Raw genomic sequence first — 26573 nt, 5'->3', positions numbered from 1 at the left:
ATATAAGATTCGGCCCGGCCGAACTTAGCACACTTTTACTTGTTTGTTTTTAATTTTGTACGCTAAGCGCACATGTGCCCTTTAACTCAGTTCATTTTTGTAAAATTTAGTAAAAATCATGGTGGTGGGTTCCCAAGATTTGTCCCGGCCGGACTCAGCACGTTCTTACTTGATTTAATTGGAGGTTTTTAACATTTCTGTTAAAATATTTTTGGGTTTTTACTTTCTCATTGGATTTGGTAGATTTACTTTTGGTGCTCAAAAATTGCACGATATTAAATGTACAAATAACTTCATGTTAAAACTTTAATAAAACGTTAGCCCATTTGTGGGCTAGACTTTGTGGCTGATTACTTAATTAAGAGTTTATTTATTGAATTTCAATGCAAAATGGTATTGTCACAAATTCATGGAGGTGTGACCAATAGTTTGCTGTAAAGCACGCCATGGCTTTAATCTTTTTAAGCCGAATGCTCAAATAGCCAATTTAACAAATATTAACACTTTAATACTCATCGCCGCGCAAAATGGAAATTCGTGTTTGTCGCTCTCGTAAATTAACAGCCAAATAAATTACAATTTGATATGGCGTTGCAAATGTTGACACATCTCAGTTGGTGTGGGTAATAATGTGGGCATGTAAGCGAAACTATTTATATTTGTGTAAAAGTTGGAATGCACAATGGGATTGAGTGCATTAACTATTCTGATAGGTCTTCATTTGACACCTATACTGTTTTGGCCGTGTAAAACCTATCTTCGTGATAGATGGGTTTTATTAAGGTGAGGAGGGTACATTACAAGAAAACCAAAATTTTCATAGAAACTTGAAATTTTTTGCATCGTTATATCATCCCATTGTGCAACTTGTGTCGTGCAATGCAAAATAAATATAAATTAATTAATCTCCTTTTTAGCACAAATTCGCACAATTAGACTTAATCATGTTGCGAATGAGACACACACACATATCGACACCCAAGCATTTGGTTATTGAATGGCTGGGCGTGCGGCGGCGTTTGTTCGCTGTTTCGTGCGTTTCCATATACGTGACATTGTTCGCATATTTGTCACACGCTTTGCACAGAGAACAAGCACCAGGCATCTTCCTTCCTTCCTTCCTTCATTAGGCACAAAAGCGATAAACTATCATTAATCTGCATTTGGAAGCCCAATAAATACTTTCTAATCGATGTGAATTGTTCAAGCGTCAGATAGGCATACAGACCTACGAAAGGACTGTATGTATGATTGGTTGGGGGACATTTTAGCGTTTCTTTTTTTGTTTTTGGTTTTTCGCGAATAGTTTCAATTGTTTGTAACAAATTACAAACAATTAGAATTAATTAATTTGCATTGTCACAAAGCAACATAAATTTTCAAACACTTAAGAGCACTTGAACGGGGCATCACTAAGTGGCGATTAACGAATACTTTCGTCGGCGAATATGAGAACATGCTCTTGACATGCCAAGCACACCGCACACATCGTACACACATACATTAATGGTGGTGTAATTGTTTGTTAAGGGTCTGTTAAATGTTAATAACTACAACTTTATGTAATTAAATGGCAATAAATTATTAATTTGCGAATATGAATGCTAGATCGACTTATGGATATTGTTTTAATTTAGTTGCCCATAATGAATGGCTATTTGATGTCATAATTTTCCCATTTATATAAATTGATAGATATTTTTTTATGTATAAAATATGTTAGATTTTGATGAAGCCAATGTGTGAAGGATAAGTGATAAAAAAAAAAGGTTTGACAGTTGGATGAAGGGATGTGTGGTAGCAGAGTTAAAATGGTAAATGAAAGTTATATTGACAGAAGGAAGACAGCTCTACTATAGAATATGGCTTGAAACTATATATTATTGTCACCTGAGGTAAGGGCTGTAGTCGTATGTGTAGGCTTATGTCGAGGCGGAAGCCAGTTTAACGGTAGGAACTAAAAGGCATCTTCCTTCTTCTATTCCTGTGGTATCACAATGGACGGACGAAAACGTCCAAGTTAGTCTGATGGCAGACTGCCACTTAAACCTAACCTCACCTAACAGGCGCATTTATTATCCGATTTCGTTAAAAATTGAAACAGTGAGTTGTTTTAAGCCTTCCTTCATCTGACTCAAATATGGTTCAGATCGGACCATATTTTCATAGAGCTGTATAATAGATCGATCTGATGATGTATCTCCTTAAGCCCATAAAAGGCGCAATTATTATCCGATTTCTTGTTTTGAATATGGTCTAGATCAAATCATATTAAGATATAGCTGCCATATAGACCGATCTGCCTATTAGGGGTCTTAAGCCCATAACAGGCACATTTATTATCCGATATCGCTAAAATTTTAAATAGTGAGTTGTCATAATCCTACCTTCATCACACCTAAATATGGTCCAGATCGGATAATATTTAGATATAGCTGCTATCAGGGACGTAGCCAGTATTTTATTATGGGAGGGGCACCCCACAATTTTTCAATATTCAAAATTGCCAAAATTCTTGTTACTGTGAAATTGGTAAAAATACCTCCATTTTTTTTCCTTTTTGAAAATTGTGGTAACTATTGTGTGCAGGACTGGCACATCGGCGGTGACATTTGGTCATAAAGTCAGAGCTGAATTTTACACTGATTGACAACACAGTGCAAATATCTTTTGAAAGTTGTGTTAATGGCTTCGAACGCTAGACAACAGCAACGGATCTTGATGCTGCATCTAGTGCCCAGGTTTGCATTAGCAAAGTTGTGTTCTTTTGAAAGTTGTGTTAATGGCTTCGAACCCTAGACAACAGCAGCGGATCTTGATGCTGCACCTAGTGCCCAGCTTTGCATTAACAAAGAAAAATACCCAAGAATCAAGCTGCCTTGGAAAAATTACAGCTCGAGGTATCAATAAGTGCGTTTGCAGTGGCTGTAGGAGTGAAAATCGGCAGTGAGTCATTAAAAAATTATTCAAGCCAAAATTTCGAGGGAATCAGTTCACAAATGACCATTTCTATTCATTATTACTGAAATCTGAACCGATTTTTTCCAATTTCAATAGGTTCTCGTCTCTAGGCCGAAGAACATGTCTGTACCAAATTTGAAGGATGAAAACTGCGACCTGTACTTTGTACACTTATTAACATGGACGGACAGACAGACAGACGGACATAACTAAATCGAATCAGAAAGTGGGTCTGAGTCGATCAGAATACTTATCAATGAGTCCATCTCTCTTCCTTTTGGGTATTACAAACAAATTCACTAAGTTATAATACCCAATACCACTGTAGTAGTGTAGGGTATAATCATTAAATCCAACTTTCTTTGCTAAATGTTCATAAAATTTTAAGGAAATGATTTTTTGTTGTAGGGCCTTAGAAATAAAAAGATTATTTTTTAATTCCAAATATTTGAAAAAGTTGCTACGTCAATATCAATTCTCTAAATTATGAATATACTATCATTTGCTCGGTCGCTTTGCTGCCCCCGATGATACACCCAATATCAAGGTGTAAATGTATCGCAATTTTAATAGCTTTAGCCTTATCCGTATAGAAAGGACATTTTAAAAGTTTTAGTGCCTAAATGTACGAATTAAAAAAAAAACTAGTCGGCCGACAATAACTGTCAAGGTGTAACTGTTTCGCAATTCTGAAATCGTTAGCTTAATCCGTAAATAAAGTACCAATTTTTACGTTTTAGTACCTAAATGTACAAAACAATCTTCTAGTCTTCCGTTACATACTGACAAGATGTACCTGTATCCCTAATTACACAGATGTAGCTCAGTCTGTAAATAAAGTACCACTTTCTACATTTTAGTACCAACATGAAGGAATATCAAAAAAATCTTCTAGTCGCTCGGTACATAGTGCCTAGATGTAACTGTATTCCAAATTTCAGAGCTGTAGCTCAATCCGTACGTTTTAGTGCCAAAATGTGCGAACATCAACAAAATCGTCCGGTACATACTGCGAGATGCGCCTGTATCCAAAATTTCAGATCTGTAGCTCAATCTATAAAGAAAGTACTCAATAGTATTAATTACAGCACTTAAGAACTTTTTATTCCACTCTTGGTTGGATTTCAACATTTCATATTTGGTGCAACTTATCGTATATTTGTCAAAACATCGATCATTTTTATAAAATTTTTTTAATTTTATCCTTCTCCGTTCCGTGTAAAAGTAAATAAGCTATTTCGTACTTTTTGGTACCAAATAATATGATTGCAACAAAGTGCTCATTTGTTAAGCGATTCTCTTGAAATTTGGTAGGAAGAATTTTCTTTTGACTTTTGATGTTATCATTAATCTGCATTTGGAAGCCCAATAAATAATTTCTAATTGATGCGAATTGTTCAAGCGTCAGATAGGCATACAGACCCTAGAATTTTCTCTTGAGTTTCGATATTACTGATGAATTTTATGAAAATCGGTTCAGTTTAGATATAGCTCTCATATATATATATATCGCCCGATTTTCACTCCTAGACCCTCTGCAAGCACATTCATTGACCAATCTTGACAAAATTTTGTACAACGCTTTCCCCGACGGCTATCACGATATATGAGAAGTTTGCTCGAAATCGGTTCAGATTTAGATATAGCTCCCAAATATATGTTCATCCAATTTTGAAAAATATATCTCTAGAAATTGGGTAATTTGCAATAATGTTGTCATTTGTCAACCGTAGCTATTACAAATTGAACATATTTGCTCAAAATTTTATACAAATCGTTTAATAACCCATCTGAAAACATCCACCGAGGTTCACCAAAATTGGTTCAGAATTCGATATAGCTCCCACATTGTACCTAAAGGGTAGGTATAGGGTATTTTACAGTCTGCACCTCCCGACTATTGACCTTCCTTACTGGTTTTTATACCCACCGCCGTGGGATAGGGGGTATATTCATTTAGTCATTCCGTTTGCAACACATCGAAATATCAATTTCCGTCCCTACAAAGTAATTCTAAGACGATTAAACGATGTCCGTGTGTCTGTCCGTCCGTCTGTTGTAATCACTCTAGAGCCTTCAATAATTGAGATATTTGGCACAGATACGTCTTTTTGATGCACGCTGGTTAAGTTCTTGAACGGGCCAAATCGGACCATATTTGGATATAGCTGCTAGATAGACCGATCTAACGATAAAGGGTTTAATGCCCATAAATGCTTTATTTTTTATCCGATTTTCCTGAAATTTGAAACAGTGAGTAGTTTAAGGCCTCCCGACATTTGACCAAAATATGGTCCAGATCGGACCATATTTCGATATAGCTACCATATAAACCGATCTGCCGATAAAGGGTCTGAAGCCTATAAAAGCTTTATTTATTTGATGATTTCGCAGTGAGCAGTTTTAGACCTCCCGACATATGACCCAAATATGGTTCTGATCGGACTATAGTCAGACATAACTGTCATATATACCGATCTGCCGATAAAGGGTCTGAAGCCCATAACTGCTTTATTTATTACCCGATTTCACTGAAATTTGAAACAGTGGGTTATTATTAGCCTACTGATATCTAATCTAAATATGGATTCAATCGGACTATTTTAAGATATAGCTGCCATATAGACCGATCTGCCGATGAAGGGTCTAATGACCATAAAAGCTTTATTTTTTAACCTCTTTCGCGGAAATTCGAAACAGTGAGTAGCTTTAGGCCTGCCAACATAGGACCTAAGTATGGTCCAGATCGGACCTTAGTTAGATACAGCTGCCATATAGACCGATCTCCCGATAAAGGGTCTGAAGCCCATAAAAGCTTTATTTATTACCCGATTTCGCTGAAATTTGAAACAGTGGGTAGTTTTAGGTCTTCCGACATCAGTCCCAAATATGGTTCGGATCGGACTATATTTAGATATAGCTGTCATATAGACCAGTATGCCGATTAAGGGTCTGAAGCTCATAAAAGCTTTATTTATTACCCGATTTTGTTGAAATATAAATATAAATAAATACAAAATTCAACAGTGACTTGTAGCACACAATGTCCGTGCCGAATTTGGATGCATAAGTTATTCAATTTTTACTGGATTATGACGAAAGGGGGTTTACATATATACTCGAGGTGGTGAATATCTAAAGTTCGCCCCGGCCGAACTTAGTGCCTTTTCACTTGTTCATTATTTATTTGTTATGAAATAAACATCTGATTATTTATCTCAAAAATTGCATCTTTCTTTGAATACCAAAGTATAACCTCTTATTGGTAACCCCCTATATCTATGGGAAAATAAAAATTGCAATTTAATAGCGTCTCTCCCCCGAAGAGTTATTTTAAGTTTCCCATTTAATGATTCATTTACTCAATGCCTGTTATCACACATCTTGATTTGACTGTCAAAGATGATCCCATGTGACATTTTGGTGTCAATGTATTCTGAATTCTCCCATCAAAGTAATTATTAAATATTTTTTTTTATCAAAATTTATGTCTGTGCTATATTTAGCCTTAAAGGGAAGCTATTTAAAGCGAAGTATTACGATTTTATTTCTATTTTACGGGACATTGTTTCACAATGTTCAGTTTTCATGTTCATTAAGTCATGCCGGTTCGTCCGCCTATCTGTTTAGGGATATCTTGATAGCATTTGCCCGATAAAGCTATCAGCAAGAGAACTTGAACATTTATAGGGTCATCGTTTTATATACATAGCTCGCACATAATCTGATCCTCCTATTTTATTTATTGAGCTCCTGGAATTCTATGCTCTATGTGGGCCACTAGCTTTTAATATTGCTGACCCACCATTTTCGGTGGGCGATAAAAAAATCATATGTCTTGAGAACACCAAACCCTTGTGGGCTTTTTGTCTATACTGGTCACGTACCTTCGCCCCAACTTAAATCCTCCTTCAATATGAAGGATTAAAATTCGCAAAGCTATCAGTTTTTGTTCGCTTGATGTCTATTTTAATTATTCATCACCAAACTAATTAAATTGATAATTGCTTAATTGCAAATATCACCCAAAAAAAAAAAATAGATCATGTAGAAAATTATTAAAGTCTATAATTAAACTCATGCAAATTTCTCATCCATTATCTAAGTACGAGTATGCAAAATTTCTTGTCATGTTCTAATAGAGTGACAATTAATGCCTATATATGTACGGCGATATGATAATTGAACTAATTATATTAATGTCCATTAAGTGGCGAATTTCGGGAGCAATTTTTGCTAATAGTATAAGACTTCGACACTGAATTAAGAAAAAAAAACAACAACTCATATATCTTAATAAGTACAAATATTTGCCTTATGCATTATGATTACAAAATAATTGCTAAAATGGGCATACTTCAGATGTTTCATCAGCAAATAGGCATAATGGCTTAATTTTGGCTTAATTTTGTCCATGACAATTAATTGTGCCAAACACTTGAAATTCCTACAAACCTTTCAATAAACCATGAAAAAAATTTGTGTAAAATTGCTTATTTATTAATTATTATTATTTTTTCATTTTTATGGTCTAAGGCATAAGTGATATGACCTCATTTAGTGCCACCAAAAGTTTCTGAGGTGTCTTGACGAAAATTTCCCTGAATCTTTAAAAAATTACTTAATTACTATTTCTTTTTCAACAATCCACTTTAACACTTAAGCATGGTGACTCACAAGCACTTGAAAACTAGATTTTCTTGCTTGGCAACGCTTAAACGAGCAAACACTTCTTAATGAATTCTTTGGCACTCACAAAGGATTTCACTGCACTTATGCCACAAATGCAACTCCATTTAAAAAATTACGAAATGTCAACACGCAATCTCAATACTTCCCGCACATTTAAACGCTATTTACTCTGTCAAAAGAACAGAACACCAACTTTGCCACCTCTGGGGAGAAGGCGATGGAATACTTCCACTTCAGTGCTATGACGAAGATGAAAATCTACTAAAGACCAAAAAACAAAAAAAAAAAAAACAAGTAAAAAGGCATTAAGTTCGGCCGGGCCGAACTTTGGATACCCATCACCTCGGGTATATATGAAAACCCCCTTTCGGCACAATCCGGTGAAAATTGGATAACTTATGCACCCAAATCCGACACAGATATTGAGTGGGCTAATAAATATAAGTCACTGTTGAATTTTTATTTAAAATTTCAACAAAATCGGGTAATAAATAAAGCTTTTATGAGCTTCAGACCCTTAATCGGCACATCGGTCTATATGAAAGCTATATCTAAATACAGTCCAATCTTTACCATATTTGGATCGGATAGCGGGTGGCCTAAAACTACTACTGTTTCAAATTTCAGCGAAATCAGATAAAAAAAAGGCTTTTATTCGCGTCAGACCCTTTATCGGGAAATCGGTCTGGATGACAGCTATATCTAAATAAAGTCCGATCCGAACCATATTTGGGACGGATGTCGTGAGAATTAAGACTACCCACTGCTTCTAATTTCAGCAAAATTGGGTAATAAATAAAGCTTTTATGGGCCTTAGACCCTTTATCGGCAGGTCGGTATACATGGCACCTATATTTAAATATAGTTCGAGGTGGACCATATTTGGGTCAGGTTTAAAACTACTCACTGTTTAAAATTTCAGCAAAATCGGATGTAAAAAAAGCGTTTATGGGCATTAGACCCTTTATCGGAAAATCGGTCTACATAGCAGCTATATCCAAATATGGTCCGATTTGGCCCGTTCAAGAACTTAACCAGCGTACATCAAAAAGACGGATCTGTGCCGTAGAGTGATTACAACAGACGGACAGTCGGATAGACGGACAGACGGATAGACGGACAGACACACGAACATCGTTCAGTCGTCTTAAAATTTTACGACGATCCGAAATATATATACTTTGTAGGGCCGGAAATTGATATTTCGATGTCTTGCAAATGGAATGACTAAATGAATATACCTCCTATCCTAAGGTGGTGGGTATAAAAACGACAAGGAAAAAAGGTGAATATCTAAAAGAAAAAAATTGGTTTCGGATAAAATGCAAATGGGACTATGTGAATATTCTCAAAATTGGAAGTGTATCCACAACAAACGTTACACAGCTTATAACTGCAATTTGAGGATGGTAGGGACAGAGTACTTGGAAGCCCCTGTAAGCTTAAGTAGTCACAACAAGGAAATTAGTTGTACGGGGACTTTTAATTCTTTTGGAACTGTTTGAACCTTATTTGATGCAGGTGTTAGCGGTCATTAGTAAACGATTAGGACCATGCAAGAAATGGGTGATGAATGTGACAATAAACCATCATAAGTCAAATCGAAACAAAAGTCAGACTACAATGTTTTTAACAGATTACGCTTTCAAATATAACACCAGTTCATTCATGTGGCTATCGCTGCTGTTCAACTCAATTTTTATACCCTCCACCATAGGATGTGGGTATATTAATTTTGTCATTCTGGTTGTGACACCTCGAAATATGCATCTAAGACTCCACAAAGAATATATATTCTTTATCGTCATGTCATTTTAAGTCGATCTAGCCATTTCCGTCCGTCTGTCCGCCCATCTGTCTGTCGAAAGCACGCTAAATTTCGAAGGGATGAAGCCAGCGACTCGAAATTTAGCACATACAGTTTTTATTAGTATAGGAATTGTGAATGGGCCAAATCGGTCCATGTTTTGATATAGCTGCATTATAAAAATTTTGGGTCCTGATTTCTTGAGCCTCAAGAGGTCGCAATTCTCGTCCGATTTGAAATTTTGCACGTGGTGTTTTGGTATTACTTCCAACAACTGTGCTAAGTATGGTTCAAATCGCATCATAACCTGATATAGCTGCCATATAAACCGATATGGGGTCTTGACTTCTTTAGTTTTCAGCGGGCGCAATTCTTATCCGATTTGGCTGCAATTTTGAACGTGATGTTTTGGTATCACTTTCAAAAACTTTGCTAAGTATGACTCAAATTGGTTCATAACCTGATATAGCTGCCATATAAACCGGTCTTGGATCTTGACTTCTTGAGCCGCTGAAGGGTGCAGTTTTAATCCGATTTGGCTGAAATTTTGCATGAGGTGTTTTGTTATGATTTCCAACCGAATCTTTACCGAACTAGGGCAAATTGAAGAAGGATATCGAAGGACCTAACACAACTCACTGTCCCAAATTTTGACCAAATCAGACAATAACTGCGCCTTTTATGGTCCCAAGTCCTTAAATCGAGAGATAATTCTATATGGCAGCTATGTCCATATCTGGAGCAATCGGGGCCAAATTGAGGAAGGAGTCGAGTGGCCTAACACAATTTACTGTCCCAAATTTCAGCAAAATCGGATAATAAATGTGGCTTTTATGGGCCTAAGAACTTAAATCGGCGGGTCGGCCTTTATGTGGGCTATATCAAGATATAGTCCAATATCGCCCATCTTCGAACTTAACCTGCTTATGGTCAAAAAAAGAATATGTGCAAAGTTTTAGCTCAATATCTCTATTTTTAAAGACTGTATCGTGATTTCAACAGACAGACGGTCAGACGGACGGACATGGCTGATCGTCTTAGATTTTTACGCTGATCAAGAATATGTACACTTTTCAGTGTCGGAAATGGATATTTCGATGTATTGCAAACGAAATGGCAAAATGAATGTACCCCCATCCTTCGGGGGTGGGTATAAAAATGTATAGCTTGTATCAGGTTTTCCTTAGAAAACCCCGAATTTAGAGACAAGCGAAATAGCACGGACAAGTAAGAGCGTTCGGCCGGGCCGAATCTTATATACGTTCCACCATGGATCGCATTTGTCGAGTTCTTTGCGCGGTATTCCTTTTAAAATAGTGAATAAGAATATGTTAGTAGAGCTATATCAAGTTGTTGTCTGATTCGGACCATAAATGAATTGAATGCTGAACATTGCAAAAGTCATTGTGTAATATTACAGTCGATTCGGATAAGAATTGCGCCTTGTAGGGGCTCAATAAGCAAAATCGGGAGATCGATTTAGACCATATTAGACACGCATGTTGAAGGTCATGAGAGAAGCCGTTGTACAAATTTCTGCCAAATCGGATGAAAATTGCGCCCTCTAGAGGCTTAAGGAATCAATATACCAGATCGGTTTATGTGGCAGCTATACCAGGTTATTTTCCGATTTGCGCCATACTAAGCGCAGTTGTTGGGAATCATAACAAAACACCTCATGCAAAATTTCAGCCAAATCGGATGAGAATTGCGCTCTCTAAAAACTGAAGAAGTCAAGACCCCAGATCGGTTTATATGGCAGGTATGGCAGGTTATGAACCGATTTGAACCATACTTAGCACAGTTGTTGGAAGTGATACCAAAACACCGCGTGCATTTCAGTCAAATCGGACGAGAATTGCGCCCTCTAGAGGCCAAAGGAGTCAACAGCCAAGATCGGTTTATATGGGAGCTATATCAAAACGTGGGCCGATTTGGCCCATTTACAATCCCAACCGACCTATACTAATAAAATTAAGTAAGCGTGTAAAGAAAGCGTGCTTTCGACAGACAGACGGACTGACATTGTTAGATCGACTTAAAATGCTATGACGATCAAGGGTATATATACTTTATGGGGTCTCAGAGCATATTTCGAGGTGTTACAAATAGAATGACGAAATTAGTATACCCCCATCCTATGGTGGAGGGTATAAAAATGGTCCTGTTTTCTAGTACATATATAATTATTTTCTTAAACTTGTGGAAGTTCGCACAATATTTTGAAAGCTCTGTGAAAGAGAATAAATTTTGAAAATTATTCTAGAACTAGCTGAACCGGGCCCGCTCCGCTGCGCCTTCTTTTATTTTATATGGAGCAAAATTTTCCTTGGATTATTTATTTTCCACAATTAAAGAGCTTTTAGTGAAATACCATGCTATGAAAATAGTATATCGCTTGACTAACAGTTTAACAATATAAGTGCCTTTATCTGAATCCCTTGTAGTCTTAATTGGTCTACGAATTTAAGTTTGGATGTAAGGTGTACTCCATTCTTAAAATACTTTATTCCAGCCTGATATTCTCATGATATCTGATTTAGGGGTGTTCTCGGGGGTAAGGTGGTCCGCCAGGCACTTGGCCCTGAAAAAATATCAGCATCGTGCTCTTCTTTCAAATACCATTTATTTAAACCTCATATTGCCATTGGTTTAGAGGAGTTTACACGATGAGGCGTCACCCTAGCACATGGCCACAAAATAGGTTATAAAATTCGTTTTCTAATCTCAAAAATCCTTTTATTTGAGCCACATATTGGCATGGTCGAAAAATGTTTACCCTATGGGGGGTATTTTGGAGAAGGGGTGATGCCTTAAATACACGGTCCTACATTTGGATATCAAATTCGTATTCTACTCCCAAATACCTTCATTTGAGCCCCATATTGCGATGGTCACTAAAAAATTGCTGTTTGTGGGGTATTTTGGGAAAGTGGTAGACCCCCAGAAAATTGGTCCCGAAAGTGAGTATCAATTCTTGCTCTACCCCCCAATAATTCTCCTTTAAGCTCCACATTGACATGGTCAGTAAATATGCCCGATTTAGGACTGTTTTGGGGATTGGGGTGGCCCCCCAAACTCTAAGCCCGGAAAATATATCAGCAACGTGCTGTATTCTCGTATATCTATATATCATTTATTTGAACCCCATATTGCCATTGCCCTCAAAATTGGATATCAAATACGTTTTCTAATATCATTTAAACTTCTTATTGCAAAAGTCAGCAAATATTTCCGGTTTGGGGTATTGACCCCAAAAACTATAAATATTTAGTTCCACACTCTTTTAGACCCAAATTGTCTTGGTGAGCAAATACATCATATTTGGGGGTTGTTATAGTGGTGGGACGTCCGCTAGATAGTTGGCCCCTAATGTTGATATCAGATACATGGTCTACTCCCACATATCTTTAATTTGAGCCCCATATTTGCATATTCGGCAAACATGATCGGCTTGGGGGGTGTTTTGGGGGGGATGGGAGGCCACTCAGTGAGTTGGCCTTACAAATATATATTGGATTCGTGTTCTACTCTAAAAACCCTCTCGTTTGGGCCTCATATTGCATAGTCAGAAAATACTTACTATTTGGGTGGTGTTGTGGGGGTGGCCACCCCACCATAGACACTTTTCTCCAATATTGATATGAAATTCGTGATTTACTCCCAAATACCTTTCATTTGAGCCTCATATTGCTATGGTCGTAAATTTGTCCCCTTTTGGGGATGTTTTTGGTGAATGGCGGCCCCCAAACACTTGGCCCCATATTTGGATATCAGATTCGTATTCTTCATTCGAATACCTTTTATTTAAGCCCCATTTTCCCATGGCCAGTAAATAAGTCCTGTTTGGGTGGTGTTTTGGGAGAGGGGTGGACCCCCGAAAACGTGTTCCCACATTTAGATATCAGATTCGTATTCTACTCGCAAATACCTTTCATTTGAGTCCCATATTGCCATGATCGGTAAATATGTCCGATTTAGGGGTGTTTTGGGGCTTGGGGTGGTCCCCCTAGCACTTGGTCCGACAATTGGATATCAGATACGTTTTCTTATCCTAAATGGGGTCCGCCCCCCCTTCAGATATCAAAAAATGTAGTACCCTATTTTCACCACGGGGTTATTATGCACCATCAGTGAAAATTTCAAGAAAATCGGTTCAGCCGTTTATGAGTCTATAAGGAACACACAAACATACAAACAAACAAACAAACAAACACAAATTGATTTTTATATATAAGATTTTGCAAGGAAACGAAAGGTTTCAGGCATTGTTTGTAAAACTTTTCATGTCATGATTCTTATTTCATATTAAAATAAAAAAAAAAAAATCAAAATATTTTCCATTGAATGGAATTTTAGATCCATTGTGGGAGATTATCAGTTTTTTGTTCAGCAGACATTTCTTCAGCGGAATTTTATTATTATGGCGTGCAGCCTACAATGGCCTCAGTGAGTCCATCAAAATGGAATTTATTCTAGCGTCTTTTTTTCACAGACAAACAACAATTTAATTATGTGACGTCGTTGTATCACAACATTAATTACCAATTCATTTAATTTTTATTATACTGTTGTTTATTTTTATTTGGGTTGCAAACATTCAAATGCTCCACCACAATGTCTTAGTTAAGTTATTTATGCGTGTCTCTATAGTATGTGGAAGGGAAATAGTACATTTTTTTCATATTAGTTGAGTGACATGCAAACTAGCGTTTTGTTAAGTATATGATGTGGATAAGATGTTGGCTATATTGGCTCTTTAATAGCTTTATGTTTTTTGGCGTTGAAATTAAGTATATACTACAATACATACGTTTATATGAAGGCGCAATGTTTTTTATAAAAAGGTGAAGAGGGAACAAACTTAGGATGATCAGGGAGATCGGTTTATATGGGAGCTATATCAGGTTATAGACCGATTTAGGCCGTACTTATCCCAGCTGTTGGAAGTCATGACCTGCGCAATTTTTTACAATGTACCATTTTTTTTTTATAAACCAAATTTCAATGGAATTTTTATACCTACCACTATAGGATAGTGGGTATATTGATTTAGTCATTCCGTTTGCTTACACCGAATATATATATATATATATATATATATATATATATATATATATATATATATATATATATATATATATATATATATATATATATATGTATATATATATATATATATATATATATATATATAGATATATATATATATATATATATATATATATATATACCGGTCAGTTGTTATCACTCTACATCTTTCAAAAATTGAGATATGGGACTGGAATTTAGATTCGTATTATGGGCCTCAGCATACTATGTCCCGTACACAAGAAAGGAGACAAGACGGAATGTTCCAACTACAGAGGAATAAGTGTCCTCCCAATCTCGTCCAAGATACTTTCGAGCGTACTGTGTGAAAGATTAAAACCTAAAGTCAATGAGATAAATGATCAATGCGGCTTTAGACCTGGTAAATCCACCCTGAACCAGATATTCACACTTCGCCAAATCCTGGAGAGGACTCGAGAAGGACAAATCAACACCTATCATCTCTTTGTTGACTACAAAGCCCTTTTCGGTACCCATTTACTTTCAAAGGTATTTCTAGCCATGTCTGAGTTTGGTATCCCTGCTAAATTAATAAGACTCTGTAGTATGACACTTGCTCATACACTTTCCTTAGAAAGAATTTATCCGAACCATTTAATACCAAACGAGGTTTCAGACAAGGAGACAGCCAATCGTGTGATCTCTTAATATCCTGCTGGAACAGATTATACGAGATGCAGATGTAAATAGATATGGCACACTACTCATAAGAGAACACATGCTACTCGCCTATGCCGACGACATCGATTTCTTAGCTCGGTCACAGGATGCAGTAACTGCAGCCTTTGAAAGAACTGAAGAAAGTCAGTGAAAATGGATATGGCAGTAAATGGAGAAAAGATGAAATGGATGGTTTCAACTCCCAAAACACCTTGTACAACCGAGCCGATAAAGAAAATGGAGAAAGTTGGGAACCACAACCTTGAGATAGTCCGTAACTTTATCTACCTCGGCACCATGGTAAGCGAAACGAATGACACCTGTTTTGAGATAAAGCGAAGAATAATACTGGCAAACAGATGCTACTTTGGACTAAGTTAGCAGTTTAGAAACAAGGCCACCTCTCGACAGGTTCTGAGGCATGGGTACTTGTGAAAGCAGATGAGGCGGTGCTTGAAGTATTTAAGAGAAATATTCTTCGTAAAATATATTGACCAGTTTGCGTTAATAAAGAATATAGACGACGTATGAAACATGAGCTGTATGACGACGATAGCATAGTTACACGCATCAAAATACAACGGCTGTGTTGGCTAGATCATGCTGTCAGAATGGATGAAGAAGTTTCAGAAGCAAAGAAGTCTTTTGAAGAAGTACGCAAACCGGGAAGACCAAAAGCCCGATGGAAAGATCAAGTGGTGGGAGACACCTCGTAACTTGGTGTCAGAGATTTTAGAATAAACGCAGAAGATCGACGCGCTTGGAACGTTATTCTATGTATGTTAACAATATGTAACATACGTCTTAGAAAATATTGCCCTCCATTATATCCGTAATTGGCTGAAATCTATAGTCTTGATGAAAAACCATCTAAAACATTTGTTATTCGATCTCTGACGGAGTAAAGCTTCTATCACACGATATGTATTGTCTTATGTATTTCCAAAGATAGCAACTCTGAAAGTTGTACACATCGTGTGATACGTAAGAAAAATTTTATGTGAACAAGTAAAAACGTGTTAAGTTCGGCCTTGAAAAACTTTGGATATATTAATTCCTTTTTTATTATAACTCCATTTACATGGTCATAGTTATATCTAAATAGGGTCTAGGCTGGATCATATTTTATTCAGGTCCCGAGAATTCGTATAGAAATAACAGTTTAATCGGCAATCGGTTTTTATGGCAGATATATCAAAATATAGTCCGATCTGAATCATATTGAGGTCGGAAGACGGGAGGCTTATAGCAACTCATTGTTTTAAATTTCAGCGAAATTGGATAACAAATGCTGCTTTTATGGGCTTCAGACCCTTAACCGGCAGATCGGTCTATATTACAGCCATATCTAAATATCGTTCAATCTGAACAATATTTGGGTCGAATGCCGAGAGGCTTAATATAACTCATTGTTCCAAGTTACAGCGAAATCGGGTAATAAATGCAGCTTTTATGGGCTTCAGACCCTTAACCGGCAGATTGGTCTATATGTCTGATTTGAACCATATTGAGGTCGGATATCTGGAGACATAAAACAACTCATTGCTTCAAATTTCAGCTAAATCGGGTAAGAAAAGCTTTTATAGGCTTCAGACCCTTAATCGGCAGATCGGTCTATATGACAGATATATCCAAATATGGTCCGATTTGGCCCGTTGACGAAGTTAACATGCGTGCAGCAATAAGACATATCTGTGCCAAATTTAAAATTGTCAATAACTAAATTTTTGAAGGCTGTAGAGTGATTATAACTGACGGACAGACACAAGGACATCGTTAAATCGCCCTTGAATTTTACGACGATCGGAAATACATATACTTTGTAGGGTCGGAAATGAATATTTCGATGTGTTGCAAACGGGATTGATTAAATGACTATATATCCCCTATCCTATGGTGGTGGGTATGAAAAATTTATTTTCCAATAAATTTGCTTTTCTTTTGATTAAAGCGAGCTAGAAATAAGTGTTTCAAAGCTACTCCCTCTGCCAAATGGAAGATAAAGAAGATATGAAAAAACTTAAAGAATCATTTTTATAACCATCATCATGCGATGGGGGTATAATAATCTAATCATTCCGTTTGTAACACCTCGAAAAATTCGTCTAAGACCCCATAAAGTGTATATATTTTATATATATTTTTGATCGTTTCGACGCTCTCGATCTCGATCCGTTCCCCGTCTGTCGAAATCACGATAGTGGTCGAACGCGAAAAGCTAGCCCCTTGACACTTAGCACATATACCTAATATTGATGTAGGTCGTTAAGGATTGCAAATGTATAAACCGATCTCCCGATTTGACTTTTAAGGAAGTAGCGTTCTGCTATTACTTTCAACAACTGTGCTAAGTACGGTCCAAATCGGACTATAACCTGATGAAGTTCCCATATAAACCGATCGCCCGATTTGACTTCTTGAGCCTTTACAAGCCGCAATTTTTGTCCGATTTGGCTGAAATTGAGCATATAGTGTTCTGTTATGACTTCCAGCAACTGTACCAAGTACGGTCCAAATCGGTCTGTAACCTAATATAGTTCTTATATATACCGGTCCCTCGATCATCCTTGACAGAAGTTTGGTATTTAGAATAAAATTATGCCCTTGAACTAAATTTTTTTTTTGTATAAATTTTTAGCAGAATGTATGGTGGTGGGTTACCAATATTCGGCCCGGCCGAATTTAGCACGCTTTTATTTGTTGAAGATAGTTTGTAGAGATTTCATGATTAAATACAACAAAATACATTACTATCGGCATTCGATCATTCATGTTTAGCTAAATAGTTTTATATCATCGACTGTATATGGTACAAATCTAAAAATTAATTTTTTGTTGTTGCAAAAAAATCTTTGAGCATTAGGACCGACAAGAAAAGAGAAATTAATAAAGAAATAGAAATAAAATTTAAATATAAATCATCTTTGCCCCAATAGCCCGAAAAACTTGGGGCTTGCAGTGGCTCAAGAAGGGAAAATCGAGCGATATATATAAATGAAAGCTATATCTAAATCTGAACTGATTTCTATGAAATTCACCAGTAATGTTGAGAGTAAAGAAAAAATCATTCCAACAAAATTTCAAGAGAATCGGTTAAAAGCGACTATGTTATGGCATTACTAATCGCAAATCGGACGAACATATATGGCAGCTATATCCAAATCCGAGCCGATTTTTTCTAATTTCAGTAGGCCATCGAATGAAAATTGCGACCTGTAGTTTGTACACAAATTAACATGGACAGACAGACAGATAGACGGACATAGCTAAATCGTATATATATATATATATATATATATATATATATATATATATATATATATATATATATATATATATATATATATATATATATATAAATGATTGAGTCATTTAATTTTTTAATTCAAAACAATTTTATTTTCAATTAAATTTTTAATTGAAAAAGTTTTGGCAATTTTTTCTCTGCGGTCTTGGTTCGAACTTCGTACAAAAGTTAGCCTTTGTTTATTGAGTCTAAATTTAAATCGTAGAGCACTCTTTGATTATGAATCCCCACGATTTCGCAATAAAAGCTGTATATGTTTATGTTTCACTGGCCTAAATATATTATTCTATCTTATTTTTTTAGGTAAAATTATGCAAAAAAAAACATGGATGTTCAAAGATCTTTGCAATCCTTCAATCAATATCGAACATACAGAACAAACATAGGTAAGTCGTGACATAAAATACGATACAATCATTTAAGGCACTCTCTTACGATCTAACATTTATATCAATAACTGCCCACTAATTTAGAAAAACGAGATCAATCAAAATCTCTATATCACATACCTCTCATTCCCCACTGTGTTCACTCTGCAATGTCTTATTTTTATATAGAAATGTAGTATTGGCTGTCAAAACAAAAATTTTGGGCCTTAATTACTAATGAAAACTAATAGTTACAGAAATAAATCTTTGTTTATTTCTATAATTGTTCGTAGTTTGAGGTTAAACCAGCTGAAGAGGCATTCTTCAATAGTTTAACTGTTGAGGCAGGTGGTATGCAGCATCCAGATTACAGTGAGAGTTTGTTTATTTAATTTTTTTGTTTGCTTAATTGTAAACTATAGGGGTTTTGAGTTTCAACATCCGTTTAGAATCATACATGTGGTATAAATTGATATCAAAATGCACCCAAATGAACTTAATACACTATGAGAGAAGGTGCTTGTTTCACTCATGGTTTTCATATTATTCACCATCGCCACTGATGTAATTTAAATATTGACTTCTAAATATATCTTTTAATATACATACATATACATAAAAACCTATGCTTTTCCCTTAGTCAAATGATTTTTTGGAGACTAAACACAAATTTAATGTTTAATTCAATACCTTAGGAATATCCAATACATTGCAAAACTAATGATATTTTAATGACTAGTTTATCACCATCGTAGTTATACAATGGGTGAACTTTTAGCTATTATCTTTTTGGCAACACTGCACTAAACAGCTCACGCACGTTTCGTGTTTAATTTCACTGTCAATTATCTTAAGTTCAGTGTATAATTTAACCATGAATCGACTAACAAACGAGCAACTCTTGCAAATTATTGAATTTTATTATCAAAATGCGTGCTCTGTAAAGAAAGTTCATCGCGAGCTTCTTCCATTTTATAGACGAAGCTCATTTTTGGCTCAATGGGTACGTAAATAAGCAGAATTGTCGATTTTGGACAATGCTTAAGCTCGTCTCTATACAGACAAGCTCGGTTCAATTGACACATTGGGAGGCCACTTTAAAGCATTTCTTTGGGAAATACCGACCGAAATGTTGGAAAGAGTATGCCAAAATTGGACTAACCGGATTGACCATTTGAGGCGGAGTCACGGTCAACATTTGCATGAAATAATCTTCAAACATTAAATTATAGGGGACAGTGAGTTGTGTTAGGCTCTTCGACATTCTTCCTCAATTTGGCCCAGATCGGTCCAGATTTGGCTATAGCTGCCATATGGACCGATCTCTCGATTTAAGGTCTTGCGTCCATAAAAGGCGCAAAAAGGCCCTAAAATTTAGGACAGTGAGTTGTGTTAGGCCCTTCGACATCCTTCTTCAATTTGGCCCAGATCGGTCCAGATTTGGATATGGCTGCCATATAGACGGATCTCTCGATTTATTGTCCGATGTCGCCGAAATTTGGAACTGTGAGTTGTGCTGAGACCTTCGACATCCTTCTTCAATTTGACCCAGATGAGTCCAGATTTGGATATAGCTGCCATATAGACCGATCTCTCGATTTGAGGTTTTGTGCCCATGAAAGGCGCATTTATTGTCCGATGTCGCCGAAATTTGGGATAGTGAGTTATGTTGGGACCTTCGACATATTTCAGCAATTTAGATTAGATCGGTTCAGATTTGGATATAGCTGCCATATAGACCGATCTCTCGATTTAATGTTTTGGGGCCATAGAAGGCGCATTTATTGTCCGATTTCGCCGAAATTTGGGACAGTGAGTTATGTTAGGTTTTTCAACAACTTTCTGCAATTTGGCTCAGATCGCTTCAGATTTGGATATAGCTGCCATATAGGCCGATCTCTCGATTTAAGGTCTTGGGCCCATAAAAGGCGCATTTGCAATCCGATTTCACTGACATTTGACACAGTAACTTATGTTAGGCTTTTTGACATCCGTGTCGTATATGGTTTAGATCGGTTTATTTTAAGATATAGCTACAAAAAAGATCAATAGTTTGTTATACACAACTAAACAATGACTTGTACTTATTAGTATTTGGTCCAAATCGGAACACATTTCGATATAGCTGCTATGGGGCATAAGGTATGCATTTTTCACCGGATTTTGACGAAAGGTGGTTTACATATATACCAGATGTGGTGGGCATCCAAAGTTCGGCCCGGCAAAACTTAATGCCTTTTGACTTGTTTTGTTTCTTTTTTTTAACTTTTCTATAGCTCCTAAAAAATCAACCTTCAGATCCAAGTGAAAAGTTGTAAACTTTAAAGATGTTTAGAGTTATTGTTATGGACTGTTTTGGTCATTGAACTATTGATTGAATTAAACAAAGTTATTTTATCGTAGTTTTCTCAACGTTTTGTTGGATTAATTCCAACCTGCGCATTGATACATAAGGTTTATCTCACTTTTGGTTTCATATGTCACAGCTATTTCCTAAAGTTATTATAAAACTAGACATTAAGACACAATTTAAACATAATAATTTCAATAGAAATAGTAAATAAATATAAAATCACAGTGCTTTAATCGTATATGCCAATATCACAGAACTATTGATTATTTACTGTTTAGGCTGTGGCTATTGAATATTGAAGTTTCGTATTGTCTTTATCCTCCTTTGTATTGATACTTTTGTCTATCCCCTGCTGTATTATCTCTCTCGAGTGTGTAGCGTGTGGTCTCTTTTTTCTTTACTCAGTATTCTAATGTTCTCAAAATCTACAGTGTGGCCAGTCCCTTTGATATGATATTTAACATTGCTTAACCTACTCCTTTTTCCTTCACTATCTATTTAATACTCAAAAGAAATGGTTTGTCAGTGTTTTAATGAGTTAACATGTTTTACTAGATACGATTATGTACTTTTAGTTGCATAACTTTGATTCAGTTTAATGTTAACTAGCCCACCCGAGCACACTCCGCTGTGCCTTCTACAATACACAGAATTAAAATTTAATTATATTTATAACATAAACTTCTATATCTCATGAGTGTATCTTGACTTCAAATGTACTCTACCATGGTCTGCAATATCCAAACCAAGTATGGTCCAAATCGGTCCATAACCTGATAAAGCTCCAATAGCATAGCAATATTTATCTATTATCCTTTGTTTGCTTATAGAGAGATGCCAGGCAAAGAACTTGACAAATGCGATCCATGGTGAAAGGTATTTAATATTCGGCCCAGCCGAACTTAGCATACTTTTACTGGTTTTTAAGTTATATGTAACTAGTTTTTGTGGTGGCATGCGAAACGAACATAAGTATCTGTTGAGTATTTTTTATTATCTGGCAACTACTTGAGTTCGTAATAATAAAACAAATGTGCAAATGTAGTTAAGCATCATGCGCAGACGAAAAGGCGACAGCCTGGTTCAATTTGTACACACGTGTCCATGCACTTGGGCACTAATAACCACACTGGTAACAGCTTCAAATCAAACCCGAGGCGGACAAACAATCACAACTCTCAGATGATGCACGAACTCTCCAAGAGAAGCCGTAAACGGTAACTAGCGAAAAATTGAAACGTGCAAAATGATGAAAAAATCATTTGTTGAGTGATGATATCCCTCTCTTCTTTCTGTTCAAAGAATGTTTTCCTTTCTCGCCTCAGAATACAATTATAGAAGAACTTCAATATGCTGCAGTGGTATAGCAGAAATTGGTTGTAATCGTTACGGCGTCCCGAACATACAGCGAAATTAAAAAACCAAACATTATTCTGTTATTTTACTGGCTTTATTTATCTTAGTTCGCAGGAACTTTTAATATTGAAATGCAAACTACAGTTTACGCAGCAATGGAATATTTTAACGCAGATGCTTCCGCAATGTATTTTTGTTAAAAATTTCAGACTGATGTACACCATTCTTGGTAAATATTAGATATTAGAAAAAAGTTATGTATTTATAGTGAACACTTTAATTTCTCTTCCAACAGTCTATAAAATAATGGGCGTATGGTGTTGCAAAGCTTCTGCGAAAAAAGCTATTCAAAACTAAAAGTTTGAATATTTTTGTTTATTAATAATTGAATAATTTATATAAGCAAAGTGTAAGTTCCAAAAACTTTTATATATAAAATAAAATAAAGGATTAATATGACAATAAATAGTACCTCTACAATTAAATGAATTATTTCTTGCGTATTAGTTAAAACTGTACGAAATAGAAGCAGAGATTTTGCAAACAGTTAATACACATGTATTAACACACAATAAAAATTTCGAACATTTTATTCCCTCAATTGTTTTGTGTTCAGTTAAAAATATCTTTTACAATTGTTCACCATATGCTCGGAATAAATAATAATTTAGTTCCATTTCGTTTACGTTGAACCATAACGAAGTTCATTTGATGACATTATGTTTTGGATCTGCATTAACTAAAAACGGATGAAAATGTATTTAGCGCCATATGAAGTCAACTTTATTCAAAAGTAGTTTATTTTAATGTAAGCATTGGATCACTTTGTTTGAGTATGAGGAACTTCATTTTTTGATAGGGCGGACCCTTGGAGATAGGTGGGGCGATTCAAGCAAAGTTTTGTTTGCATTCTTATCGTAATATTACAAGTAACAAGCAAAATTGTTCCAAGATTGACCGGCCGAATCTTGTATGCCCTTGACCATGGATCGCATTTGTCGAGTTCTTTGTCTGGAGTCTCTTTTTAGACGAACAAAGGATAATGATAAGAATAGCTAAGCTATTGGAGCTATATCAAGTTATGGTCCCATTCGGACCAGAATTAAACTGAATGCCGGAGACTATAGCAGAAATCGTTTTGTAAAATTTCAGCCAACTCGGATAAGAATTGCATCTTTTAGGGGCTCAAAAAGTAAAATCGGGAGACATATCAATATTTAGATCGATTTAGATCATGTTTGCGCGTATGTTGAAGGTGATGGGAGAAGCCGTTGTACAAAATTTAACCACATCGGATAAGAATTGTGCTCTCTGGAGGCTAAAAAAGCCCCGATCTATATTCGGGAGATCGGTTTATATGGGTGCTATATCAGGTTATGAAGTGATTTGGACCATACCAAGCATAGTTGTTGCAAAACAAAACACTTTACGCGAAACTTCAGACAAATTGGATAATAATTGCGCCCTCTAGAGGCCCATGAAGTGCAGATTCCACATCTGCTTATATGGGAGCGAGCTATACTTAGCACAGTCGTTGGAAGTCATTCAAAATTTCTGCCAAATCGGATAAGAATTGCACTTTCTAGTGGCCCAAAAAGTCAAAACATGGACCGATATGGCTTATTTACAATCCAAACCAACCTACACTAAATAGATGAATATGTGCAAAATTGTAGGCGCCAAGCTCTTATTCTTCCAAATTTAGCGTGCTTTCGACAGACAGCCTACGGGCGGAAAGACAGCCGGACATGGCTAGATCTCCTTAAATATCATGACGATCAAGAACACATGTAATTTATAGGGTCTCAGACGAAAATTTCGAGGTGTTACAAACGAAATGACGAAATTAGTATGCCTAAAAATGTGCTAATACGTTGGGACGTTTCCTATGTCATTACTCGGCTTTCGCTTCTAACAGATACAGTCACTGAGGTGGGGACACAAAGCCAGACATGAACCAACATAAGTGTGTGGCTTGGAAAATAATTAAGGATTTTGTAAGTAGCACGGAATTCATAATTTAGATTTTCTTTTTCGAGGTTATTTTTTTAGTATTTAGAGCGCACAGTATGCCAATTACTGGCTTAGGCGTATATCCATGTCTTTTCAACCTAACCTAACCCAGTCCAGGTCGAATCTTGGGAACTTACCACCATGGATTCTGCTACAAATTTATTAAAACAAGTAGAAAAATTTATTAAATGTGCTAAGTTCGGGCGGACCAAATCTTGTGCACCCACTACCATGGTTTCGGTTAAAAATGTACCCTTGTTAAAAGAAATTGTATTTGAATTATTTTGGTCCAAAATGTTTTTTTGGGATATCGGTACTTAGGGGGGCCTTTGACCATACTGGCCGATTCGGATAAAACTTGGCAATAATGTTGGAAGTCATAAGAAATTAGTCCCACAACCCTGGGACAAATTTGAGTAGAATCAGCTGAAATCGGGGGATCGGTTTATATGGGGGCTATATCTGATAATAGATAGATTCGGATTATACTTGGTATGGATGTTGGAAGTCATATCTCAAGTTCATGTTCCAAATTTCAGATGAAATGAAATCAGATGAAAATTGAGGCTTCTAATGGCTCAAGATGTCAAATCCGGGGATCGGTTTATATGGGGGCTACATCTGTTTATAGACCGATTCAGATCATACTTGGCATGGATATAGGACGTCATAAATCAAGTCCGTGTTTCAAATTTTAGCCAAATCGGATGAATATTAGGCTTGTATGGGCTCAAGAAGTCAAATCGGGTAATCGGTTTGTGTAGGGGCTTTATCCAAATTTAAACTGATATGGCCCATTTGCAATCCCCAACGACCTACATCAATAAGAAGTATATGTGCAAAATTTCAAGCGGCCAGTTTTAATCGTTCGACCTCTTTCGTGATTTCGACAGACGGACGGACATGGCTAGATAGACTCTAAATGTCGAGGTGATCCAAAACATATATATACCTTATGGGGTCGCAGATGAATATTTCGAGGTGTTACAAACAGAATGACGGAATTTGTGTGTTCCCATCCTATGGTGGAGGGTATAAAAATTAGTTTAAGGGCATAATTTTACTCTACGTACCAAATTTCTGACAAACCAGGCAAAAACTAAAGCTTCTAAGAACTGAACTGGAATAATCGAAAGATCGATTTACATAGGAGCTGTGTCAGATTATATATTGCTTTTGGATTGTAATTGGCACAGTTGTTGGGAGTCGTAATAGAACAGTACATACAAAATTTTAGCAAAAGCGGAAATAATTGCGGGTTCCAGGTTCGAGAGATGTATTTATATGGAATTTGTATTAAAGGCTGATTTGGACCGTACTAGGCACAGTTATTAGCTATATCCAAATCTGAACCAATATGGCCTGGTTGCAATCCTCAACGATCTACGTCAATAAGAAGTATCTGTGTAAAATTTTAAGCGGCTGGCTTTACGCATTCGACCGCTATCGTGAATTCGACAAAAGGACCGAAGGAAGGATGAACGGACGAATATGCATGGCTAGTTCGACTTAGAATATCGCAACGATTATGAATATATATGGCAATGACTAAATAGGTATACACCCCATCCTGTGGTGGTGGGTATAAAAACAAAAATTTGGTATACAAATTTTGGATAGCGCGCCTAAGGAGCCGCCCCACCATGAAAACCACTTAAATATTGGGTTGCCCAAAATGTAATTGCAGATTTTTCATATAGTCGGCGTTGACAAATTTTTTCACAGCTTGTGACTCTGTAATTGCATTCTTTCTTCTGCCAGTTATCAGCTGTTACTTTTAGCTTGCTTTAGAAAAAAAGGGTAAAAAAGTATATATGATTAAAGTTCATTCTAACTTTTATTAAAAATGCATTTACTTTCTTTTAAAAAATCCGCAATTACTTTTTGGGCAACCCAATATATATATTGATCATTCATGACAATACGTGACTCAAATGAAATGTA

The 26573-nt window shown here is 36.2% G+C and overlaps 1 protein-coding gene across 2 annotated transcripts in view; it reads right to left on the bottom strand.

The window, feature by feature from the left end:
* The window catches only part of LOC106086181 (ammonium transporter Rh type A), a 127628-nt gene that overhangs the window by 99204 nt on the left and 1851 nt on the right, over positions 1-26573 (bottom strand). The gene's annotated exons all lie outside the window — the stretch shown is intronic.

The sequence above is a fragment of the Stomoxys calcitrans genome, chromosome 1 (genome assembly GCF_963082655.1).
Source record: "Stomoxys calcitrans chromosome 1, idStoCalc2.1, whole genome shotgun sequence".
In the NCBI taxonomy this organism is placed as follows: Eukaryota; Metazoa; Arthropoda; class Insecta; order Diptera; family Muscidae; genus Stomoxys; species Stomoxys calcitrans.
The sequence above is the reverse complement of the archived record's forward strand: the minus strand, read 5'-3'. Positions and strand labels throughout refer to the sequence as shown.